Here is a 27093-nt window from a genome sequence, read left to right as displayed (position 1 = left end):
GGTTGCTCTAGATATTACATTACATATGCATAATTTATCAAAGTCTACTGGGGCTGACATTTTACCAGTTCGAGTGAACTGCAGCACACTTAACTCCTATTGTATCCCTTTATCCTCTCTCATTTACAGTAGGATGGCCTTAAATATTTCCCTTACATACATCAAAAGCCACATTAGATATTTTCCAAACTCCTTTATAACTTGGACTCTGTTGTGGAACTCAGTTTCCACCAAGCACACACACCTGCATGAGATGACAGAGGCAAAAATGAACGTCAGGAGGCAGAGGATGCTCTTGGGCTTCTGCTGCTTCTACTGTTTTCTGGCAAGCATGAGCAAGGGATGTTATTTTGCTTTTGAGGTAGCTGTTGTTAGAGCTCTGAGTCCGGTCCCAAACTTCTCAAGTATCAAAAAGTGTGGCTCTCGTCCTGCTCACACAGTTCTCAGCAGACGCGGCAGGGTCCTTAAGGGAGCAGCCGCCCCGTGGCTTCTTAACCACAGTTTCCTTGGTGGTCTGGTTTGATACGGTTCTCGCCTGTGCCTCTAGCCTCTCTTAGGATTCTGCAAGGCACTTAAGAATAGCAATACACGGCTGGGCGCGGTGGCTCAAGCCTGTAATCCCAGCACTTTGGGAGGCGGAGACGGGCGGATCACGAGGTCAGGAGATCGAGACCATCCTGGCTAACCCGGTGAAACCCCGTCTCTACAAAATATACAAAAAAAAAAATAGCCAGGCGAGGTGGCAGGCGCCTGTAGTCCTAGATACTCGGGAGGCTGAGGCAGGAGAATGGTGTAAACCCGGGAGGTGGAGCTTGCAGTGAGCTGAGATCTGGCCACTGTACTCCAGCCCGGGCGACAGAGTAAGACTCCGTCTCAAAAAAAAAAAAAAAAAAAGGAATAGCAATACACTGGCCGGGTGCAGTGGCTCATGCCTATAATCCCAGCACTTTGGGAGGCCAAGGCGGGCGGATCACGAGGTCAGGAGATTGAGACCATCCTGACCAACAGGACACTCCAGCCTGGCGACAGAGCGAGACTCTGTCTCAAAAAAAAAAAAAAAAAAAAAAAAGAAATACATCTTTTTCTGTTGAAGCTCATGTATCCTCTTGTCTGTAACTGAACTCTAATGGTTATAGTTCCACAGCTAATTACTGGCAGAGCTGGGATCAAAACTCAGATCTCCGTTCTTTCTTCTGCAGTGCGCTGCAGAGTCTTTCTCTCAACAATGTTCTTCAAAGAAGAAAGAGTTGGAAGTCCCACATTCTATTTTGAGAACACACACTGGGAATGAAATGTTTGTATTTCTCTGTCACATCCTTTTCACCCTACATGTGTGGTTATCTTTGCCTGGGTGAGTTAAATTACTGCTCAGGAATGAGACACTGTGGGTGTTTCTTAGGCAGCACAATGGTGACATCAATGGGCATATTTTTCTCCCGTGCCTTGTTACTGGGCTGGATTAATCAAGACATTTGTTTCTTAAAAGATTCAACTCACCCCAGTAAACAGAGAAGGATGTAATCTGCAGTGGCTTCTCACACTTCATTGCATGTGGACAAACCCTTATTTATTATTTATTTTTTAAGATGGAGTGTCCCTCACTCTGTCACCCAGGCTGGAGTGCAGTGCAGTGGTGCAATCTCTGCTCACTACAACCTCTGTCTCCCAGGTTCAAGCGATTCTCTTGCCTCATCAGCTCCCCGAGCAGGTGTGAGTACAGGAGCACGCCACCACGCTCGGCTAATTTTTGTATTTTTTTGTAGAGATGGGATTTCACCATGTTGGCCAGGCTGGTCTTGAACTCCTGGCCTCAAGCAATCCACCTGCCTCAGCCTCCCAAAGTGATGGGATTATAAACGTGAGCCACTGCGCCCAGCCAACAAACCCTTAGCTTAGAACTCAAAGATCTGGATGGACATTTCAGCTCAGCTACATCCCAGGTAGGGCCATTGACTGAACCTTTACTGAGCTTCCACTCATCCAGCCCAACTGGCTTCCTTGCTGATCTTCCAACAAGACAAGCACACGCCTGCCACAGGACCTTCACACGTGCAATGTCCACTGGATGGAATCTGCATCCTCTTGATATTTGTGTGCTGTGCACCCTGACATCACTCTAGTGTCTGCTCAAAAAGCTTTCCATAACACCCTGCTCCCCTGACTTACCTTTTCCCCCATAACACTCAAATGTCTCGATCTTATATACATACCTATTTCTTCACTGATTATCCCCTGTGACTGGCACATAGTACGAACTCCATCAATCTTTCAGGAGTGAATGAATGTCTGCCTGCAAGTTTGACAGAGACTCGGGGTCCTCCTCTGTAGGCTAACCTCCCAAAGCTGACCTTGAACAACTGATGTAAATATGAACTGAGACTGGTTATATGAAAACCCACGATCGTGAAAACATGTGCTCAGCACGTAGTGAGCATTTACAAGTTTCATTGTTTCTAAGAAAAACTATTTTTCACATTCTAACATCTCTAAAGTCGAGAAAGTTTGAGCAATCACTGGAGATCACAGAGCAGAGGCTGACACAGTTGTTCCCACTAATGCCTCTTCGCAGAATGGGTGTCAGAGGCTTCAGTGAAAATCCCAGAGACAATGAAGGGAGTCACTCTTTTAACCACTATGAACCAAATGGTTGTGGGAAGAGGCAGGAAGAAATGGAGAACCAGATGTGTTTAGTAACATTCCTAGAAGATGAGCCAGGAGGAGGCCAGCTCCACAGAACTGCAAAGTGGGTTAAGCGTTGTCTTCACAGGATTCTCATAAGAAATGCTGCATGCTCACAATGATGCACGATATAGACAGATGCAGGAGACGGCACTGAGTTGAAAAATGGATTCTAAAGAGTGAGACTCCAAGAGAAGAAGCTTTTGCAATATCTGAGCCAATATGTAGGCATAGCAATAAAACATGACAAAAACCCAAGTCTAAAATAGTTCTTTCAATAAGCATAAAAGAAAGATTCAAAGGGATTAAAAAAAATTGTGCCATGATTTAATTAAAAGATTTCTTGGCTTTACATAAAATAATGCCATGTCTTACACTCAGCAGCATCTAAGGTTAGGTGAATTTGGAAAAAAACTGAAAAACAAGAGTTCAAAGCACTCTTGACCCCAGACACTTCTCTACTGGTTCATCCATTGACCTAATTTCCCTGTATTTAATTCCCATGTCTATTTTCAAGACTGACTTACACTGCGGATTCCAAAACAACCACTGACTTACATTGCAGGTTCCAATGTAACCACTGTCCTTAACGTGTACATAGATTTGTTGCCTTCTCTCCAGGGGCATGAGATTTGTTGCCTCCAGGAAAGGCAACAAAACTATGTATTCCTTAAGGACAGTGGTTCTCAAAGGGTTGTCCTGGGACCAGCAGCAACAGCATCACCTAGACAGTAGTTAGAAATGCACATTTGCCGGGCGCGGTGGCTCACGCCTATAATCCCAACACTTTGGGAGACCGAGGCGGGTGGATCACGAGGTCAGGAGATCGAGACCATCCTGGCTAACACAGTGAAACCTCGTCTCTACTAAAAATACAAAAAAATAGCCAGGCGTGGTGGTGGGCGCTTGTAGTCCCAGCTACTTGGGAGGCTGAGGCAGGAGAATGGCGTGAACCCGGGAGGCGGAACTTGCAGTGAGCTGAGATCACGCCACTACACTCCAGCCTGGGCGACAGAGCGAGACTCCGTCTCAAAAAAAAAAAAAAAAAAAAAAGAAATGCACATTCTGAGGCCTCCCAAGATCTGCTAACTCAGACACTGGAGGAGAAGAAGGGTGTTCCAACAAGTCTTTCAGGTCACTATGATTCATCCTATAGAGTTTGAGAATCGCTGCTCCAGGAAAATCACCCAGTACCATCTACCATCAACTTGACCACTCAAGTGTCACCACTCATTGAAGCTTAACTAAAATGTCCAGAGAATTAACTGCGCACCAGGCACTATGTGGAAGGCTGAATGCTGCCTCACAATCCAAAGTGGTATGTGTGTAAAAAATACAAAAATGGGATGACATGAGGGCTGGCGGGGGTGCCAGAACCATGCTCTGTTCAGGGGAATAGAGGACTGATTCTGATCCAAGAGTCCCGGTGGACTTCATCTCTGAATTTTATAGGTGAAGAAGCTGTTCGGAGCCCACTGTGGTGCTCTCTTATTGATGGAGAGGCACAGTCCCTCTCCCCCAAATGCTGGTGGCCTGGAGGCAGTGTCTGAGCTGGCCTTGAAGAGTGAGTAGTAAACCCACAGGTAGGCAGAGTCCTTGAAGGACATTCCGAGTGGAGGGAAAAACAGAAACGAAAGTAGGGAAGTGTGAAAGTAATTATTTTGTTCAGGGAAGAGTGGGTAGCAATCTGCAGTAGTGTAGGTACCTTTTAAGCTTGTAGGAAAGGCTGACGAGTGAGAGATCGGGAGGGACAGGAGAGCGTAGCCCGAGAGTGGATTTCCACATCCATGGTCTGAGGTAAGCAGCTGGCAGTGAGGACAAAGATGTTGACGGCAGTGTTTCTCACCCTGTAAGAGGAACATGGGATTTCCTGGAATCTCGTTAAACTGCGGGATCTGATTCATCATCTTGGGATGGGCCTGCAGTTGTGTCTTTTTGAGCAGCTCCAAGGTGATGCTGGGATCACACTCGGAGTGGTGAATCTAGCTGCTACAGGGAGAGTGCATGAAGATGCTTGGAAATGATACCTTTACATTGCTGTCAGGACACATGGTTGGGTGGGTCCATGATGGTGTTTTCAGAAGAATGGCAATACATGGAAAGGAAAATGGGAATTGGGGGCAAAAGTTTTTTATAAAGCAAAGGCGGAACGTGGCGTTCTGCAGACGAAAAGGAGGTTATTGGAAACAGAACAGTGCATCCACCGCAATTAGTCTCGGCAGTGTGTGACAGTAAGTTCCTGATAACAGTGGCTTAAACCAGAGGGACTTTTATGTCTCTCTCACATTCCCAGAAAGTCAGTAAGTTGGTAGTGTAGGGTGGAATGTGATTTAACAGTGCCATTGTCTTCCCAGGATCCCATCATTCTGCTTTGCCATCCTCAGCTGTAAGTTGAGGCCCCTCAGTGTCCAATATCATGCTAGAGCATCAACATCCTTGTTGCAGGCTGGCAGCCAAAAGTAGTGGAAGAGAAAGCCAAAGACGGGGATGCATCTCAACAGCAAAAGTCACTGTAAGTGGCTTCCCTGAAGTTCTATGGCTATGCCCAACTGCCACAGGGGCAGGGAGACATAGTCATTTCTCTGGCTGTTTTGCTCTCCTGAATGTAAGCAGAGGTCTGTTCCTAAGCAGAAAAGGGACAATGGATATAGGGAGGCAACATGGCAGTCCTTGCTGCAAGTGGAATCCATGGTGACAACTCAAAAGGGGGAGGGCACAATGAAGTAATCAGATTCTTAGGGGATACTTGAGTGTCAGCCTCCTGTGCTCACGGATGTCTGAATCTACTTGTGTCTTGCGATTTCGCTAGTTCATTAGTGTGAGTGTTCCTCTCCTCTGTCAGAAAAAACCTGTCCCAATCCTTCTCATCTGCAAGAGCCAGCTCCACTGCCATCTCCTCCAATAATGGTGGCTGCATTTCACAGGGTTGTTCTAAGAAGTCAAGGAGATAAAGCACTTGGAACAATGCTTGGCATATATTATGCGCTGGGCACATAATAACCACTTAATAAATGCTAGATATGAATTATATGCACCAAGACCCAACATGGGTGCAGAAACACAGTAGGCACTCAATATGCATTGGCTGAATCTAATCTGTATCTTCTGGACTGACCTCTGTGCCTTAGTCTTTTTCCTGTGGCTCATGTGTCCACCACACCTACCATTCTCCAAGGCCCAGCCAAAAGCCAGAATCTAGCCCCAACAGGGACATTATTTAGATGAAAGAACATTTTCCCACAGCCATCCTAGTTTTCAGGGCCTTGCCAAGAAATAGGAAAGAAAAGCAATATAAATGTTAATAGGAAATTGTCTATTCACTTTTACTTAGGCTAATCTACGGCAGACCAACAAAGAGGGAATTAGACAGCCGGAGGGACAGGAAAACACGGGACCTTGACAGGCTGAAGCCCAACAGACTGCAGTTTCCAGGAGGAAATGTAATTCCAGGCCGACAACGAAGGCTACATGGAAATCAGGACAGAGGGTTTCTCCTTGGGATGCCTCTATGGTGTGAGATGAGGTTCCTACTGTGGTCCCTGTTTTCCCGGGCATCCATCAAATTAGTGCCTACCATATGCAGCCACAGGTCTGACTGGTAGGGACAAAAGGGTGATTATAGCAGCTCCTGTCCCCAAGGACTACGGAGGCAAGAAAAATAAACCAATAACTACAATACTGTGTGAAGTAAATGTTACTAGATGTGTAGGCTCAAGATATTGGATAAGCAAGGAAGAGGGGCAGATTGCCAGAACAACAGAGCAGGAGAAAGATTAGGTACAAAGTTGTCTTCTTGTAGAACAGAAGACCCTGAGGCGGGGTTCTAAAGGGTGAATAGGAGTTTCCCTGGCAAAGAAGGCAGGAAAAGGTGTTCTAGGAAGTGAGACCACCAGGTACAAAGACTAGACAGCATGAGTTCATGTCCTTTCCAGGGACACTGATGAAGCTCAAAACCATCATCCTCAACAAACTAACACAGGAACAGAAAACCAAACACCGCATTTTCTCACTCATAAATAGGAGTCGAACAATGAGAACACATGGACACAGGGTGAGGAACATCACACACCAGGGCCTAGCGGGGTGTGGGGAGGGGTTGGAGGCAAAGGGGAAGGAGAGCATTAGGACAAATACCTAATGCATGTGGGGCTTAAAACCTAGATGACGGGCTGACAGGTGCAGCAAACCACCGTGGCACATGTATACCTACGTAACAAACATGCACGTTCAGGTCATGTATCCCAGACCTTAAAGTAAAAAAAAAGAAAAAAAAAAGACTAGAGAGATACATCATGATAGGCTAAATAATGCCTCCCAAAGATGACCACCTGATAATTCCTGAAATTTGTGAGTATCACATTACATAACAAAAAAAGGACTTTGTAGGTATGATTAAAGACCTTGAGGTGGAAGATGATCCCAGATTATTCTGCTGGGCCTCATATAATCACATAGGTCCTTGTAAGAGAGATGCAGGAAGAGTCGGCGTCAGAGGGAACGTTGGTGTGATAATGGAAGCAGAAAGTGGTGTGATTCATTGCAGAGGATGGGGCCACAAGCCAAGGGATGCAGGTGGCTGCTAGAAGCTGAAAAAGGCAAGGGGATGGGATTCTCCCTCAGAGCTTCCAGAAGAAAACAGCCCTATGGACACCCTGAATTTAGTTCAGTGAGACTGATTTTAGACTTCTGACCTCCAGCACTATAAAAGAGTAAATCTGTATTATTTAAAAGAGTAAATCTGTATTATTTTAAGCCACTAAGTTTATGGTGATTTGATACAGTAGCAACAGAAAACGAACATACACGTGTTAAGGGTGTGTCTTCCAGAATGTTAAGGAAGAACATCAGAAAACTGAATCAGAGGGGGCAGGCTCAGGCCAAGTCATGGAAGGATCTGTGCACCAGCCTGAGTTTAAGTTTTTTTTTTTTTTTTTTTTTGAGACGGAGTCTTGCTCTGTCGCCCAGGCTGGAGTAAGTTTTATCCTCAATGCGGAGCTTCCACTAAAGCGTCTCAGCAGAGGGATACTAAAGCGCTGACTCATCAAATTTCTGGATCTTAAATCTTAGCAATGACCACATGTCTAATTCTCCATTTTATTGACTCATTTCTTTTATTATAGACTGTAATGACTGTATAAAAAAAAGGAATAACCTAAGGAAGGCTATTTCATCCCTCCAAATTCCACTCTCATGTTCTTGAAGATGCATACACGTATCTGCAGGGCTGTGATCCAGTATGAGCATGGGTGTGCAGACAGGGAGACTTACTGGAAATTGGGGATTTCTCCCCAGAATCCTGGCCTGATGACTGCTGTATGGCTACAAAGGTCTTGTTCAAATGTCCCACCCTGTCCCAACTCCAGGAACAGGACAGGCAACCCATGTTCACTGAGTGCTCTCTTAGGGCCAGAAGCTTTGTGAACATCCTATCATTGAGCTCTCCACGATCCTTCTGGGCAGTACCCGCAGCTGCTGGGAGCCTCTTGTAACTGAGCCTGATTCCCTGAGCACTGCTGTTGCAAGGCACGACACCCATCAGTGAAGCCTGGAAAAGATGATCATCCACCTACACATGGTCCCTACCTACCTCTGCCCAGTCTCTGTCTATACACAGAAAAGCCCCGAAGGGTAGAATTCCAGCCGGCCCCCTCCTTCTCACTCACTCTTGGTACACCAACCTTTATGCACTCACACACCCCACGTCAGGGCCCCTGCCAGCTATGTCTTTGGCCGAATGTTGCTTGCTGCCAAAGGAATCACTTAGGTGGCCTCTAAGCAGCCCCGGATCTGACAAGCTGGGTCTGCTCTAGCACCGCCGCTAGACCCCTGAGGCCATGGCCAGACACGCAGAGGCTCTAAAGCAGTGCTCTGGCTGTTGCCAGAGCAGGGGACCCAAACTAAGGAGGATCCAAGGCACAAGAAGCCTGAGTTCAAATCCTCACTGAGACACTTCACAGCTAGAAACCTTGGCCAAGTCACTGTCCTTCCATCAAAACAGGAGGGTATGGCCATCATCTACGCTTGCCACCATGGTGCACTCCACAAGTTAGAAAGCAACACTTCCCATGCATCTGACAGGTCCCACAGCCACAGAGGGCTCTGTGGTGGAAACACAACACAACACAACACAACACAACACAACACAACACACACCTGGCATGCTGAAGCCTCAAATTTGAGCTGTTTTCAACAGTGTTGTCATGAACAGATTCTTGCAGTCTATTCCACCCCCTTCCATCTTTTCTTTTAGAATCTGTATTTGGAGACAGTACTTCCCTGGAAATAAAAGCATTGAGTTGAAAGGTCTATCATGGAGTTAAAGGATATGCACAATTTATGGTTCTTGTGATGACCTGGCTCTCTCCAGGAAGAGCAATGTCGATCCCACCAAGTCAGATCAGACAGCACTGCTCATGTCCCTACTTCATTCCAGCATGGAACCAAGCACTTCAGTTATTCTTTTCCAATACCACACAACGCTCAGCCCCATTTGACTGATGAGGAAAGTGAAATTATGGAAAGCAAAGCGACTTGCCCAAGGCAATGCAGTTATTTTGATACAGAGCTGGGAGAAGGATCTGAGTCCCTGGAATCTTCCAACTCCATTGTATCTGCTGAATTATTCAGGTCTTTGAGTTATCCCACACTACTTCAACAGCTCTCATTTATTACACATAACCATAGGCCAGGTTCTAGACGCTACTTTATTATATACACTACCACGTTCGTCCAAGGCAATAAGGCAATAAACATGATAATGTTGCTGATGATGATAGTAGCACCTACCTACTACTGAATGTTTAATACGTGCGGGCATTGTGTAAGGCACTTACATTATTTTAACTCTAAAGATCTATGAGTTAGTCTGAACATGCCCAGTTTATAGATGAAAGAACTGGAGCTCAGAAAAGAGACATCCCCCAAGAGTCCCACAGATGATAAATGGAAAACACATCCATCAATAAATGGATTTGAACACAGGGCTGGCTCCTAACCGTTAACTGCCCCAGGTGGGCGACAAGAGAGACGGTTTCTAAAGATGACAGTGAGAAAAATCAGCATTCTGTGTTGGTTTGTCTTCCCTGCAATGTGCCGGCTGTGTGTCGTTTGATCAGTGCTGAGTTTATTTCAACCCCATCAGACTGGCTGCATACAAATGCATGTCTTTCTCTTCTAGGGGCTGCTTCCCATTATAGCAAACATGGATCACACGGCTCAGCCCACACCCCCACACAAGCCTCCAGGGTACTGCCTCCAATGGCCAAGAGGGACCTCGTCAGGGCCTGAGAACAGAGGGAAAGCTCCCTCTCAGGGCACCATCTGCACTGCAGAGGAGGACACAGGAAGGGGGAGCTCCTAGAAAGCAGCAAGAGTATCCTGGTATAAGGGATGAGCTTCGAGGCTAGGAAAGAAGCCACAGGTTCAAGTCCCAACTCTGCCCATAACTCAATGTGTGACCTGGGGTAAGTTAGTCTTGGTCACAGGACAACTAATAAAATTATGAAACAAGTAACTTGATGTAATTTCAGATTTCCCTCCTGGAAGGGGATGGCAGAGGTTCTAGTAAAAATAAACTGAATCGCTTTAAAGAAAGGAAATGATTTGGCAAATCCAGACAGAAAACACCTGGGCCCCAGATCATTTGCATAGCTAACCTACCTTCTTAGAAGTTCTTTTCATCAAAAGACCGAGACATAAATCCCTGTGAATTGGCCCTTTTCTGCCCTCAGGCAGGTACAATCTCAGCTTCTTCCTGATCCACAGCATCTCAGATCCTGAAACCACTGCAGAATGAAAGCAGCCTGAAAAAGAAACCATGACCCCATCATCGAGTAAGAATTCTATCACCTTCAGTAGATCCAGAACTGGCACGCGAGACAATTCCAGCCGAAAAAGGTCATGGCTACTAAAGACGTGGGAGGGAATGGGGAAAACACGCTGGCTTCAGTCCTTCACTGCCCTGACACTAGATGCATCTGCCAGGTGAGAAAGGGAGCGCTCCCGGGGCCACACCTGCCCCTTGGCACAAGCAACCCCATCATTTTACTATGAGTCCATCGGTAAAACACAGGGAGTATCCAGGTGAGTAGGAAAAAGCATTCAACCTCCATATAACAAGATTTATAAAATCAACGCTGGCTTGCCAGGGATCCTCTTTGACTGTAACTTAGAGAGTGTCAAGGTGTTAACAGCTGTAAGTGGTTACTAGGTTCTTGAAATCCTATAGCTGGGGTTGATGGTTACATTTCTGATGCACAACAGCCAAGCCTGTCCAAGCACACATGCATCATGCTCCCTCCCTCCTTTCTCCAGCTGCTCTGGCTTTGCAGCCAGTCCTACTCCCTGGTCTCAGTTCTTGGGAATCAAGGGAACTTTCTAAAATATCAAGTTGCTTTAGAGAAGTGTCAATTTGTAAATTCTCCACTTGGCCCTGTCTACCTGCAAAGATACAGATAAGTCTGGGGGAAGCAAAAGAGATTTTGTGTCTCTTTTTAGTTTCCAGATGGAGCTGCCTCCCACGGTCGACCCACACACCCAAGTGGCTGATGTCACCGTTATGATTTTAGTAGCACTGTGAGGGCCCTGGGGGCGAGAACCCCCATAAAAATCAACAATATCAAGCATATCTGAGGAAGCCAGAGAGACAGAAACTAGGGAACCAGAGTGTGCTTAGCTCTGGAAGGGTCTGCAGAATCACCAAGCAGAGACGCATCATATGGACATCTGTGCATATACACAGGATGGAATGAGCCAGGGCCTTAGAGAGGATGACACTTGACCAGGCTGATGATGTCCAAGCTGCTGAGAAGGATCCAGTCCCAAATATCACCCAGTACGACCCTTTGGGAAAATTCCCTTGGCCACTGTGTAGAATGTCAGGCTCGGGACTAAGAAAGCACCTGTCCCAGAGGAGAAAAGAGTGTTTTCAACCAAGCTTGGCACTGTGGTGAGTCCAGCCTCCACGGACTGAACAGAAGTTAGAAGTTGCTGATGTGGAGCTGCTATTGCAGGAACGAAAGGAGGGAGGCGGAAGAGAAAAGAAAAAATCTAAGGAATATGACAGTGCACTGGGCACTGAGGCTGTCTGTGGGGAAAAGAGGCTCTGGAAGGGGGTTGTGGTGGCCACTGTGTAGACAGAGACCCTTATACCCAGCTCAGCCAGGAGCTCTCCTGAGCTCCCCTCACCATAACACAGGCATTACATGCCTGCCTGAGGTATTTCATCCCTTCAGGTGATTGTCATCGTACTATGTTGCTAGGGCGGATGTAACAGAATACCAGACTGGGGGGCTGAAACAACAGGAATTCATTCTCTTAGAGTTCTGGAGGTTGGAAGTCTGATATCAAAGTGTTGGCAGAGTTTGTTTCTTCTTTTTTGTGTGTGTGAGACGGAGTCTTGCTCTGTCGCCCAGGCTGGAGTGTGGTGGTGTGATCTCGGCTCACTGCAACCTCTGCCTCCGGGTTCAAGCGATTCTCCTGCCTCAGCCTCCTGAGTAGCTGGGATTGCAGGCATGTGCCACCACACCCAGCTAATTTTTGTATTTTCAGTAGAGACAGGGTTTCACGATGTTGATCAGGCTGGTCTCGAACTCCTGACCTTGTGATCTGCCCGCCTCGGCCTCCCAAAGTGCTGGGATTACAGGCATGAGCCACTGTGCCCAGTCCAGAGTTAGTTTCTTCTGAGGCCTGTCCTTGGCCTGCAGCTGGCCGTTTTCTGCCTGTGTCTTCACAAGGTCTTTCCTCTGTATCTGTGTTCTAATCTCCTCTTCTTACAGGGACACCAGTCGCATCGGACCAGGGGCCACCATAATGACCTCATTTTCCTTTAATCACCTCTATAAAGACCCTATCCCCAAACAGTCACATTCCTGGGTACCAGGGGTTAAGGCTTCAACACATAACTTTGGAAATGGAGGGGCACGATTCAGCCAATCACAGTCATTACCACTTTCATACCACTGAGCGAAATGAGACACACAGGAAATAAGTGACTTCTCAGAAGCCACACCGCTCATCTGCAGCAGAGCCAGGATTAAAATCCAGACCTTCAAGACCCTGAAAACACGATCCCACCACGCCCCGAAGCTGCCTAGACCTGTGAGGTTGCTGGCATCAGGCCCTGTTTTACAAGTAAGAGAGCCAAGGCTGAGGAAGGTGAAGGAACTTACCAGAGGGTCATGGATCTAAAAAGAGTGGCACTGGGACTCATATCTAGGGTCTATCTAGCTTTACCCCTACTAGTCATTTGCGTTGAATGCACGCCAAGACTGACTGCACTTGGATTTAAACTCTTCATTGGTGAGGCAGTAGCGCCCTTCCTTCGTAACTCGTTCTTCTCTATTCAGGGTGGTCCAGGCAGCATGGTTGTTTAGAGGTACCTATTCTCCATTTGCTCCATTTTAATCTTGCTCTGTCGCCCAGGCTGGAGTGCAGTGGTGCAATCTCGGCTCACTGCAAGCTCCGCCTCCTGGGTTCATGTCATTCTCCTGCCTCAGCCTCCTGAGTAGCTGGGACTACAGGCACCCGCCACCACACCCGGCTAATTTTTTGTATTTTTAGTCAAGATGGGGTTTCACCGTGTTAGCCAGGATGGTCTCGATCTCCTGACCTCATGATCCACCCGCCTCGGCCTCCCAAAGTGCTAGGATGACAGACGTGAGCCATCATGCCTGGCCTAATTCTCTAATTCTTAAATTAATTTCTTAATATTTACAAATCTTAGGAAAGGTATTTAAAATCCTTCATTAAAGGCCATTCAACTATATGATCACAGCATCCTTCAGTGAGTCCCCATGTAACTGACACTGGCTCTCCGATTTGTACTTTATGCTTCCTTGGGGACCTCTCCATGGTGCTTACTATAAAACCTTGTACTTAGTAGTTTTCCAATAAATATTTGCTGAATGCATGAATGGATGGACAGACAAAGTGGTCCAAGGAACCTCAAAAGGCCCTTCCCAGCTTTAAGCTTCATGATTCTGCTCTAGGGGGTGACACAGTGGGACTGCTGCCCTATGGCTGAGCACTGCATTAGATCTAAACCAGACCTTTTGATCTCTTCAGTGTATCTTCCTCCAGCAAAGCCAGCATGTCAGGGCAGCTTCACCAACCAAATCAAGGCAGGGATAAGAAGCTGCCTTTGAGAATAATGGGCTTTGCCCAGGCACAAAATGATAGAAAGCTCTGGGAACCAATTAAACTTTTCCTTTATAATTAAAGCCAATACTTTTTTTTTTTTTTTTTCCTGAGATGGAGTAATGCTCTGTCACCCAGGCTGGAGTGCAGTGGTGTCATCTTGGCTCACTGCAACCTCCATTCCTGGGTTCAAGTGATTCTCGTGCCTCAGCCTCCTAAGTAGCTGGGATTACAGGAATGCACCACCACGCCCAGCTAATTTTTACATTTTTCGTACAGACGGGGTTTTGCCATGTTAGCAAAGTTAGTTCGAGGCTGGTCTCGAACTCCTGACCTCAGGTGATCCGCCCACCTCGGCCTCTCAAAGTGCTAGGATTACAGGCGTAAGCAACCATGCCCAGCTGGCCAATGCTACTTTGATGTACTTTCCTCTCTCATCAGACCTTTGCTAGGTGGAAAACCAAAAAAAAAAGGAAAACTTCATCATCACCGTAGAATTCCACTGTCCCTGCTGTCTATGTTCCCACTTGGAAAATGCTACTGCCGTTCAACAAATGTCTGTGTGAGTAGCCATACAAGCAAAGAACCACCCTGGGCACTTTCCAAAGAAGCAGAAGACAATAGCTCATGACAGCAAGACAGCAAGGCACTTACAAGCAATTCATGGAGATTAAAAAAAAAAAAAAAAAAAAACTTAAGAATGCAGAATAATGTAATACAAATTGTATTCAGTGTTAAGCCTTTGAGGAATAACCAGTCTGGGGAAAGGTTTTAAAAGACTAAAGTCTTCTCAAAAGAGAAGACACTGAATCAGTGAATCAAAGAATCAAATTAAAAATGAAAACTGGATGAATTGGCCCCAGAAAATGGCTAGGTCACGGTCTAATGGACGGCCATGGTGATGAACTGGCCAGGGAACTGAACAAGTTAGGAAGACAGTGGCAATAAAGGCTCAGAAGCCAAACTGTGTGTCAAGGGGAAAGGGACAACTCGTCCCTGGCTGGCTGGAGAAAGGAGAATGGGAAAGACAGCAGCAGGTGCAGAGAGTTCCTGGAGGACCACAAAAGGTTCTTTTAATCAGAGGCATTTAGACTGGTCACAATGGGCACAAGGCACTCATTTGATTTTTCTGAGCAGAGGAACAGAATGATGCAAATTCCTGAGGAATTCATAACATTCCAACAGCTCTGCTGTCATTTGAGTAGAATAAATCAAGGATCACCACAACGGCAGGTATGCCGATCCCAGTGTAATGGGGTGGTCCTACACACTAGAGAAGGAAATGGCAAAATTCTTTAAAACCAGGGGCACATTTCAACAGGAAGTCATTATTTTGAAAAAGAGGCATTAGAATGCAAGATAAATGCTGTATGATGTTTCTTCTCAAAAGACCAGTTAAAACTTAGAAATGTCCAAAGCAACAAATCACACAGCTGGAAAAGATCTTTGGTAGCAAACTGTCCCAAAGCTTTATGTAGGAAATCATTCGCTCATCGTTTAGTGTGCCCCTGCTGTGTACGAGGCACTGTGCTGGATACAGATCCCAAGCAAGCAAGAGTGGGCCAAGTGTTATAGGAGCAGTTGTAGGGTGACAGACACCAAGCTCCAGCTTAATCCCACAGAGGTGCAGCAGTTTCCCCAGGTGAACAAGGTGAAGCAAGGCAGGAGAGAGAACAGCCCAGCTAGGTTAGGAGCTGTGCAAGAGCAAGGTGTGGCCACCAGGCTTCCACGTGTGTAACCTGCCAGAGCAAAGGGTTCCAGGGGGTCTGCAGCAGGAAAGGAGACAGGGAAGAACCGAGATCTGAAGGTTAGAATAGATTAGTCTCTTTCAAGGGTTCTAACCCCTGTGTTAAAATCCTCTGCTATACCATGCCTCAATCTGCAATTCTTCACACTGTCGTTTAAATGTGTCCTAAAATACTGAATAGAACATGGGTCTGAAGGATACCCTGGAAACCAGGAATGAGGCCAACCTCCTCACTAGAGAGAAGTTAGGTGAGCTGTCCACAGCTGACTGATAACATAGGATGCTGTTCAGGAAAACTGACTGCTACCTATGGCCAAATGATATAAGCAGAAAGAAGACTAAAAGGAAAGAGCACACAGACGGGAAAAGGTAAGAATATGAGTTTGTCTGTGTTTGTTTTAGAGTTGAGGTCTTGCTTTATCACCAGGCTGGAGAGCAGTGGTGTGATCACAGCTCACTGCAGCCTCCAACTTCTGGGCTCCCAGCGATCCTCCTTCCTCAGCCTCCCAGGTAGCTGGGACTACAAGTGAGCACCACTATGCTTGGCTAATTTTTATTTTTATTGTTTTAGTTTTTTTTTTTTTTTGCAGAGATGGGATCTTGCTATGTTGCACAGGTTACTCTCAAACTCCCGGCCTCAAGTAATCCTCCAGCCTCAGCCTCCCAAAGTGTTGGGATTTTAGGTGTGAGCCACAGTGCCTGACCTAGAAATACGGGTTTTAAACAGACACTACCTTCTCCAGATTTCAGAAAATAAAGGTAAGAGCTAATGTGTGCTGCATATTGAGTGGTATGCCATTTTGTAAAGGAGGAAATTGAAGTCCAGAGAAGTTGGAGTAACTTGTCCCAACCAAACTATCCAACGAGTACAGCAAATGCCAAGATTCAACTCCAGGCAGTTTGAGTCTGGAGAATGTTAACCACTACCACTATCCCATTTGGCACAACCCTAGGGATGGGGGGCGGGGAAAGGGCAAATCCTACCTGGACAGGGAAGCTGCAGCCTGGATGGCAGGCCTAACACTGGAAATGAATGGCCTTGAGCCAGTAAAGATGCCAGCCTCAGTGGGAGAAATGGCCCTGCACTGAGCATCTCAACAGTCTTCAGGCAGGCAGCAGCAGATGGATCACAGGCTCGAAGGCTTCTAGAGGAGACCAGCACAAGAAGGGCATGTTCACTGAGGCCAGGAACCCACTGGCTACAAGGTGGGTCCAGCCATGGGGTAACTAGGTGAGTCACACAGTCCACTCCGTCATCAATAGAAATTAATCAGGAAACCCCTCCTTGGCTCCAAGTGGTGAAGAGATGAAAGAAATGGGTGGAGAAGTATGGGTGCAGAAGTGTGGGAAACAAACAGTGATTAGAGTCATAGAAATTGAGGGGTGAGGGGTACAGAGTGTGTGTGTGTGTGTGTGTGTCTGTGTATGTGAGGGGTGAGGGGTACAGAGTGTGTGTGTGTGTGTGTGTGTGTGTGTGTGTGTCTACATGTGGGTAGCATGCACCCTGCTGAGGCCAGCAAGAAAAGCCACTAACCTATTAGTCTCTAAAAAAGAAAGCGCAGGCAACAACACAGGGAAGAAACCTTGACCCCGAGCATTCTTCAACAGCCTCAACCAGAGTGAAATTTAAATTGTTTCCATGGTGTGGACTCTGTGCCTCAGGAATTTGCTCTGCATCGCCTTTGTACTCACAGAAGGTATATCATAAGTATTTGTCAACGGTGAGGATGACAGCTACACTTTTAAAGGCACCTAAATTGCCTATCCTGTGGCTAATGTGTTGCGTGTTTGTTCTGAAAAATCGCCCTTTATGGAACCTCTCCATCTTGAGGGCAAAATCCTATCACTTGAGGGCTGAGATGTGCTAAGAAGAAACTCAGTGCTTCATTTCATATCTATTTTCTTATAATTAATCAGTTTTATTTTAAGAGGAGGAGGGGGATAGATATATCTACAGATGAGGGAAAATAGATTCAGCTTAGAGAAGGATTATACATGATAGTCCCAGAAGGTTTGGCTGTTCAGATGATCATTAAAGGAATGGATACAGTTGGTTCTTTAAAAAAAGTCCCAGCTCCCCCAGGATCAGATAAAGAAAAATGAGAGGGCTGTTTCCGCTCCTTTCTGGAACCACATTAAAATGTATCCCTAAACAGCCTTTTGCTAGGAATCCCCCCTGCTATTCCACTAGTACATAAATGCAGGGAACCATATCTGGCTACTAGGAGGCACATCAATCACAGCTCAGAATTCATTCATTCCGTGGTCACTGGTGGTTTATTTGAAACACACAAGCCAGCACACACAGCTGGACCCAGCAAACCAGGTCGGCACTCTTAATTACCTAATTGGTGGTTCTGTTTTAGGCTCTTTTTTTCTTTTTCTTTTTTTTCCTTCAGGTTAAAATTTCTTAATACATAAATGATCAATCCATGTATTTGTTTACTCTTCCTCCTTGATATTCAGCACTTTAAAATGAGGGCCCAGGACTGGGCACAGTGGCTCCCATGTGTAATCACAGCACCTTGGGTGTCCAAGGTGAGAGGATCGATTCACCCCAGGAGTTCAAGACCAGCGTGGGCAACATGGCGAGACCCCGCGCCTACAAAATAATTTAAAAACTTAGCCAGCTATGGTGGCGTGTGCCTGTGTTCCCAGCGATTTAGGAGGCTGAGGTGAGAGGATCACTTGAGTTTGGGAGGTTGAAGCTATAGTGAGCCAGGATGGTGCTGCTGCACTCCAGTCTGTGTGACAGCAAGACCCTGTCTCAAGGAAAAAGTATATAAATAAATAAATAAAATGAAACAATCAAAACAAAACAATGATTACCCAGTAGTTAATAATGAAAAGCGGAATCATCCTGAAAACTGGTCCATGCAGACTGACTCCTGCCCTCCTACCACCACGGTGATCGGCAAGCTAAAAATGCTGCCCCTCTTCCATCACACACATGCTCAAGTAACTCCAAAGAAATGCAAAAAGCTGGTCTTGGCCTGGAAAAATGAGGACCCCCTGGTTCAGAGAATAGCCTCATATTCAAGAGCATGGAGACAAAAAAATCCCAGCTCCAGAGTCAGATAAGGCTGGTTCAACCCTCGGCTTCTCTGGCGGGATACCATGGAGACATTCCTTACCCTCACTAAGCCTGAGACCTCATCTGTAAACTGGGAGACATAATTATATCCATTTAATAGAATTAGATGACCAAAGTCAAAAATGAGATAAAACACAACACATAATCTACTCGGGACAATGACAAATAATAACTGGTTTAATCATATAAATGCCAAATTAAGAACTGTAATATAAATTTATCTTGATAACAAATCAATAGAAGAAAGGAAAAACAAAAGAAATTGGCAGGATAATTTTCACTGTTCAGGTAAAACTGACTGTGGCATGGTCCTACATTGTTACCCAACTTGTTCTCACTCAGGCCTGTGGCCTCCCTTGGCCCAACTGGCCTCAAGTACTTGTATGAAGGAACAGCAACCACATGCAGCTCTCTGACCCATTCAAACCCCACTCTGCCTCCACATACTCTAAATTCCAATCTATGCCATCTCAGGTCATGGAAAGATTACCTCTTGTGTAATGAACGTAGGACACATTTCTCACCCCCTTCAGATTGTCCTCTGGAATTCAAAGGCAGTCCCCTCTCATATCCTTTGGAGGTATGCTGCCAGAAGGACATGTTGGCAAGAGGTAGAAAGAAGTCAGGAAGGAGAAGAGACTATTTAAGTAGCAGGAATACCTGAACTCCATGCTTAATTGATGGAGGCTCCACTTCCACCATCTTTGGGCTCCTACCTTTGCATGAGAAGCTTGAGCTAGAAAGAATCAGAATTAGAGTCGTTCCTTCAAAATCTTCACTTTACACAATCAGAAATGGAAGTCCAGAGAAAATTAAGCAGTTGTATGAGATCACTCTGTTAAGTTACTGGCTAGGTCAGGCCCACAACCCAGAGTTACCGGCCTATCACCTCAGGCTTTTCCCATTTCTTAACATCACTCATGAATCTCTTTTTACCACTAATAGGATGGTCTTTTTCCAAGCTCACTGAGTCCTCCAATACTTCTTAGAGGTACAACAGATCCATGTTGTCCTGGTTCTTTGAATTAATGTTCCTATGAGCAGACTGGTAACTGGATACTGGGTAACACCTGAGTCACTTTTTTAAAATGGTCTTCCTGGCTGGCTGCACTCTCATCCCCACACTGCATATGCAGTCATCCTTTTAACTGTAAAGCAAACATTCTTCCACAGTGCCATCCCCTTGTACCATCTATAGCAGTGGCTCCTAAACTTTATCCAGCATCAAGGTCCTCTGGAGGGCTGGGTGAAATGTAGGATCACCAGGCCCTACGTCCCCAGAACGTCTGCCTCTGAAACAGAGTCCAAGTATTTATATTTCAAACAAGTTCCCAGTTCAGAAATTCTCTTCCCCTAGCTCCCCAATCAAACAACACGTGGCAAGGATTGGAAAGCAGATGAGCCCCCAGTTGCAACTGCAGTGGCATCGCACAGGCGAGGCTAAAGTTGTCACTCTCCCAGGATCACAGACAGACATCACTGAGCAAAGGGCCCCCATGGAAACGCGGCAGATCCCAGCTGACAATGGCTTTCCTTTTACTGTTCTGAAACCAGCACTAAGAAATTTCTCTGAAGAGTTACAAACCATCCACAAATTTATTTAAATCTGAGTTAACTCCCCATTACTAACTACTAATTCCAAACTCATGTTTCCCTCCAGATAAATTGTCCCAGTTCCCTGCACAATGTACACTCAAATTTCCATCTCGCCCCATATACTTAATTAAGTATGATCAGCACAGGTCACAGGTAGCCCTTACTTGGGGAAACAGAGATAAGCCTTCAAATCTGTTCCCATAAAATGATTCCTATATCCTCGGGTTGACAAATTTAGCAAATTAAACTATAGGATGGCCGTTAGATTTGAATTTCTGATAAACAATAAATTTTCTTGTATAAACATGTGCCCTGCAATATTTAGGATATATTTATACTAAAAAAATTGTCCATTGTTTATGTGAAATTCCAATTTAACAGAGGGAACTACATTTTTGTATGGCAACTCTACTTCATCTGTGCATTTGTTCAGAAATTTTTTTCTTTTTATTTTCTTTGTTGTTGTTGTTGTTGTTGTTTTGAAACAGAATCTCAGTCACCCAGGCTCAAAAACAGTGGTGCAATCACAGCTCACTGCAGCCTTGACCTCCCAGGCTCAAGCGATCCTTCCATCTCAGTCTCCTGAGTAGCTGGGACCACAGGCATGTACCACTACACCCAGCTAACTTACATACTTTTTGCAGAGACAGGTTTTCACCATGTTGCCCAGGCTGGTCTTGAATTCCTGCATTCAAGATCAATCCACCTGCCTCAGCCTCCCGAAGTGCTAGGATTATAGGCATGAGCCACCACACCTGGCCACCCCCAAAACATTTACTGAGCCTCTACTATGTCACTTGCTGTGAATATAAGACATGGAGCCAGAGTGTGTTGGTAAATGTTTAACAACCAGTTAGCAAGAAGGGGATAAATGTTACTGTTGGCTCATGGTTGGAGACCCTGCAGCCATCCTGCAAATATGAGAAGGCAAAAAGACCTGCCAAGATGCCTATTCAGAGCACAGACATTACGGAGCCACAAGACCAGGGTCAACAACCAAGATCTCATTATAGATCAAATGAATGAGTTCTTTCTTGTTTAAAACATCCAACTGATACCCAAAGGATACCCCTCTTCACTGTATATGTTGTACTCTCCGTCTCCAAATATATCAACACCTGTTTCTGCATGGCCCACGTTGGTGGGTCTCTTCTTTCCTCCCTCCATCTCCTTCATGTATTCACTCATTCACCCACTCACTCACCTTCCTACCCATTCATCCATCCATCTACCCCCACAGTGTACTATGGATTTATCGATTCATTTTCTTGTAATATCCAATGAAACCAGGCTCTAGAACTATTGGGAGGCATCCCAATGAGTGCTTCTGACTGACTCTGAGTCAATCACTGACATTTTCCATCAAGGACCTCTTTTGGAGGAATACTTTGTGAATCTGCTCTCAGCTGCTACAACAGAGTAAGAGCTTTTTCTTTTCCTTTCCAGTATTGATACATTCCTGGACTCTCTGTTGACCCAGTTCTTCTCCTCATCTACTCAATATTTCCTTGGGGTCAGATTATAATCTTGCAGAAATCCAGAAAGCCACAGAGGAGCCCTTAAAGATCAATACACCCACTTGAGAACACTCAAATCCCCACAGTGGAATCGAGGGCTCGAAGCCACAGGTTACTGGAGAAGGCTTTTGACCCAACAGACGCTTCTTTTGTGAACAGTCCCAAGCACTAGCGAATGTACTCAAGAAACCAACTAGCACTAATTCTCTGATGTGACAAATGAAAAAAGAAACAAGGAATGAAGGATGAAAATTAATAAAACCATACAGAAAACCACTTAACTAACCATTCTGAAATCCCATGTCAAATGCATTCTGCCAAAGTCACTTTGTCCCCATGAGCCAGAGTGTCCACCCCTACTCCAGGCCTCTGTGCCAGGCCTGCCCAGTCCAGTCACCACTCATGTCCACCCTGAGCAATCCCTTTATTTGTCATCACTCTGTTTTCATTCCTTCCATCTCGGCTCTAAAATTTCCCTTTCTAATCTCCAGGGTCCTGCCACACTTTGTGAGATACGCCATTTGAAGAGAGGCTCAACCACAACACTGCAGTAAAGACAACTTTTCCATGTGGTTGCAGAAAATTCTGTACACTATCTAGGCTTTCCCTTCAAGCACACCAAATACGCTGTTATTTACAGTCAGCTGAGGGTCCCTTATTAGCACATCCACTAACTACGTCCAGAGAACAAACGTCTGGGGATCAATACCAACAGGCTGACCAAAGCAGAGGCCCATCCTCCTGCTCTGAGAACCCCCCGGCTAAGTATGACCCATCAGGATCTCAGCTGCTCACTGAAGACAGCACTATGCAGAGCCAGACAACATGCTGGGAAAAAGCTAAGACAGCGACCAATTTATGAGAGGAACTAGATTGGACAAACTGAAAGGCACAGAATGAGGCTAAGAAAATAAACAAGACAGGAAGTCTGTTCACACTGAGGATAATTAATGTGTTGAATGGACTCCCAGAGGTAGTCACAGAAACTGAAGCCATGATTATTTTTAATAGACATAGGTTCTTATTGGGTGAAAACAACATGAGCTTTTTGGCTGGCCATGTGGCCAATGGGCTAAGTAAGTTCTTTCCATCCTGATCCGTAACTATTTTGTGGTGAGGTGGTTTCCCTACCCTAACTCCAACTTAATGCATGTTCATGCCCATGAAGACCTCTCAGTGAAAGAAAAAGTGGAGGCGGAAGACAGTGATACTGATAATCCTGAACCTGTGTGGGCCTTAGCTAAAGTAAAGTGTGCACTTGTATCTTCGTTTTCTTTTCTTTTTTTTCTGACACAGAGTCTCGCTCTGTCACCCAGGCTGGGTCACCAGGCTGGAGTGCAGTGGCACAAATGTGGTTCACTGCAACATCCGCCTCCCAGGTTTAAGTGATTCTCCTGCCTCAGCCTCCCAAGTGGCTGGGATTACAGGTGCCCGCCACCATGCCTGGCTATGTTTTGTATTTTCAGTAGAGATGCGGTTTCACCATGTTGTCCAGGCTCATCTCAAACTCCTGAGCTCAGGTGATCCACCTGCCTCAGCCTCCCAGAGTGCTGGGATTATAGCCGTGAGCCACCACACCAGGCTGTATCTTTGTTTTCAACAAAAAAGTTTAAAAAGTAAAAATTAAAAGATTTTAAAACAGCAAAAAGCTTACAGTGTAAGGATATAAAACACTTTTGTACAGCTATACAATGTGTTTGTTAGAAGCTGAGTGTTATGACAGAAGAGTCAAAAAGTTTACAAATATTTCAAAGTTTATAAAGTAAAAAAGTTACAGTAAACTAACGTAGCATGACTAAAGATGGCAAAACAGTTTTACAAATTTACTGTAGCGTAAGTGCACAGTGTTTAGAAAGTCTATGGCAGTATACAGTAATGTCCTAGCCCTTCACATCCACACACCACTCACTCGCTGACTGACCCACAGAAAGAAACTTCCAGTGCTGCAAGCGCCATTCACGGTAAGTGCCCTATACAGGTATGCCATCTATACCATATAATATACACATATACATATATATATATAGAGAGAGAGAGAGAGTTTTGTTTTGTTTTTTGAGACAGAGTCTCACTCTGTCACCCAGGCTGGAGTGTAGTGACGCGATCTCTGCTCACTGCAACCCCCGCCTCTCGGAGTCAAGTAATTCTCCTGCCTCAGCCTCCCAAGTAGCTGGGATTACAGGCACACACCACCACGCCTGGCTAATGTTTTGTATTTTTAGTAGAGATGGGGTTTCATGTGTTAGCCAGGATGGTCTCGATCTCCTGACCTCGTAATCTGCCCGCCTCGGCCTCCCAAAGGGCTAGGATTACAGACATGAGCCACTGCGCCCAGCCCATCTATACCATATTTTTACTGTACCTTTTCCATGTTTAGGTGCACAAATGCTTACCATTGTGTTAGAATTGCCTCCGGTAGTCAGTACAGTCACATGCTACACAGGATTGCTGCCTAGAGGCAACAGGCTATACCAGCAGTCCCCAGCCTTTTTGGTACCAGGTAGCGATTTTTTTGGAAGACCATTTTTCCACAGACAAAGGTTGAGGGAAGGGGATGGTTTAGGGATGATTCAAATACATTATCTTTATTGTTACTTTATTTCTATTATTATTACATTTGTAATATATAATGAAATAATTATACTACTCACCATAATGTAAAATCAGCATGAGTCCTGAGTTTGTTTTCCTGCAACTTAGATGGTCCCATCTGGGGGTGATGGGAGACCGTGACAGATCATCAGGCATTAGAGTCTCATAAGGAGCCCACAACCGAGATCCCGCTCATGCTCAGTTCACAGTAGGGTTTGCAATAATCTAATGCCACTGCCAATCTGACAGGAGGCAGAGCTCAGGGGGTAACGTGAGTGGTAGGGAGTGGCTGTAAATACAGATGAAGCTTCTCTCACTAGCCGGCAGTCCCTAACCTCCTGTTGTGTGGTCACGTTCCTAACAGGCCACGGACTGGTACCAGCAGCTGAGGACCCCTGGGCTATACCATATAGGCTAGGTGTACACTCTATGATATTTATACAACAATGAAATTGCCAAATAATGCATTTCTCAGAATGTATCTCCATCATATGCATGACTATACTACAAAAGTACTACAATAACTTTTTTTTTTTTTTTTTTTTTAAAGACAGAGTCTCGCTCTGTCGCCCAGGCTGGAGTGCAGTAGCGCAATCTCAGCTCACTGCAACCTCTGCCTCCCGGGTTCACGCCATTCTCCTGCCTCAGCCTCCCGAACAGCTGGGACCGCAGGCGCCCGCCACCACACCTGGCTACCTTTTTGTAATTTCAGTAGAGACGGGGTTTCCCCGTGCTAGACAGGATGGTCTCGATCTCCTGACCTTGTGATCCACCCGCCTTGGCCTCCCAAAATGCTGGGATTACAGGCGTGAGCCACCACGCCTGGCTACAATTACTTTTTAATAATTTGTTTTCTTTTCTGAGAGTGACTGTACCAGCACACACCTGAGGTGCAAGTCCCAGGGGCCAGAGAACGTGGCCTGTGGTTACATAAGACTGGAAAAGAAAATGTCAGAGAAGGAACTGGCTACAAAGTGGACAGGGTCCATATCCCACAGATCCTTGTAGGCCTGAAGAAGTGCAGCCTGCCTTAAGCCACGGGTGGTTTAAGCAAGGGAGTGTAGTGGTTGGTCTGCTGATCTGGTGTCACAGCAGAGATGGTTCCTAAGAAAAGATAAGGCAACTGAGGCCAGGGGGCTGCTGGAAAAAGAACAGCCCAATTCTCAGGAATGCCCTCCTCAAACAGGGAAAGACAGCCTGCTTTGGGAGGGTAATTTTGGGGTCCTTTGTATGTATGAGATTCCTGGAGGAGTGAAAGAAAACCAGAAATTCAGAGCACGAAAGTAAACCAAATCTTCTTGATGGAAAACAAAGAAATGGAGGCAAAGGAAGTGGAATTCGACAGTGTGGTGTCAACCAAACGACAGAACTGGGCTTTATAATTTGCAGCTGCTACAATATTTAGTGAGGTTCTCTATGTAGAAGTGACTTTGGAATCAGGTGTTGTAGAGGAGAAGAGGACTGAACTTAAGACTTGCTAGCTCTACACTGGAATCCTGGCTTTCCAGGTGTAGGACCTTGAACAAGATATTAAACCAGAGCAAAACAGACATTCCTTCTGAATTGCAATAGTCTCACTCACAGAATATGGGCAAAAATTCCTGTTTCCACCGGTGTATTATGACGATTAGGTGAGAATTTGAACGTGCAAGTTTCTCATGGGTGTCGTGCTTGATAATCACAGGGGACTATTATCAATTCATACAATATCGAAATTCACCCACTTACCTTAAATGTCTGGGTGAAATAGGGAAAGGCAAAGAAGAAGAAAGTACACACACCTGTGAGCATAAAGAGGCAACACACTTGTGAACATTCTCAGCAAGTGTCTTTGAAGACGATCTTCTAAGGCAAATCCATGCCCCCAACTGAAGAGCAGCTTATCAATTTGCCAAAGAATCAGAGCAGCCATACAGTAAATGCATGTGCTGCTCCTTTTAAGCTTATTAAATGGTGTAGGTTAAAGGTACTGTAGAAATACTCTTAAGTGGCATAGAAGGACAAATAACTTCTCACAGAGCTCTGGACTACACATCCCGACTGGTCTGAGTGGTATCTTTTTCCTCAGTACTACGCAGAACACAAAAGCCTTACGTACAACCTCTATACTGCTTTGTACTCTTTATTTTTGTCTTTGGTGTATGGTTTTATAGGCAGCAGTCACAGCCACAGTGGAGATCCTTGCATAAGACATTACTTTGTTGGCCGGCCGCGGTGGTTCACACCTGTAATCTCAGCACTTTGGGAGGCCAAGGCGGGCGGATCACCTGAGGTCAGGAGTTCAAGACCAGCCTGGCCAACATGGTGAAAACTCGTCTCTACTAAAAATACAAAAAATACAAAAAATACAAAGAAATGGTGGCAGGCATCTGTAATCTCAGCTACTCGGGAGGCTGAGGCAGGAGAATCACTTGAACCTGGGAGACGGAGGTTGCAGTGAGCCGAGATCATGCCACTGCCCTCCAGCCTGGGAGGGATAGAGGGAGAGAGGGAGGGAGAAAGGGAGCGAGAAGGAGAGAGGGAGGGAGAAGGAGGGAGGGATGGAGAGAGGGGAGAGAGAGAGAGAAGGAAAAGGAGAGGGAAAGAGAGAAAGAGAAGAAAAGAAAGGAAGGAAAGGAAGGAAGGAAGGAAAGGAAAGAAGGAAGGAAGGAAGGAAGGAAGGAAGGAAGGAAGGAAGGAAGGAAGGAAGGAAGGAAGGAAGGAAGGAAGGAAGGAAGGAAGGAAGGAAGGAA

General features: G+C 45.7%; 1 protein-coding gene and 1 non-coding gene across 2 annotated transcripts in view; both read right to left on the bottom strand.

Annotated features, from left to right (window-relative positions):
- Positions 1–27093, bottom strand: part of LARGE1 (LARGE xylosyl- and glucuronyltransferase 1) — a 697253-nt gene that overhangs the window by 476341 nt on the left and 193819 nt on the right. The gene's annotated exons all lie outside the window — the stretch shown is intronic.
- On the bottom strand, positions 8412–8546 carry LOC116270898. Its single transcript, XR_004179203.1, has one exon. It is a non-coding gene; the product is annotated as a small nucleolar RNA SNORA76 (small nucleolar RNA).

The sequence above is a fragment of the Papio anubis genome, chromosome 16 (genome assembly GCF_008728515.1).
Source record: "Papio anubis isolate 15944 chromosome 16, Panubis1.0, whole genome shotgun sequence".
In the NCBI taxonomy this organism is placed as follows: Eukaryota; Metazoa; Chordata; class Mammalia; order Primates; family Cercopithecidae; genus Papio; species Papio anubis.
Note: the sequence above shows the minus strand (reverse complement) of the source record. Positions and strands in the feature narration are given on the sequence as shown.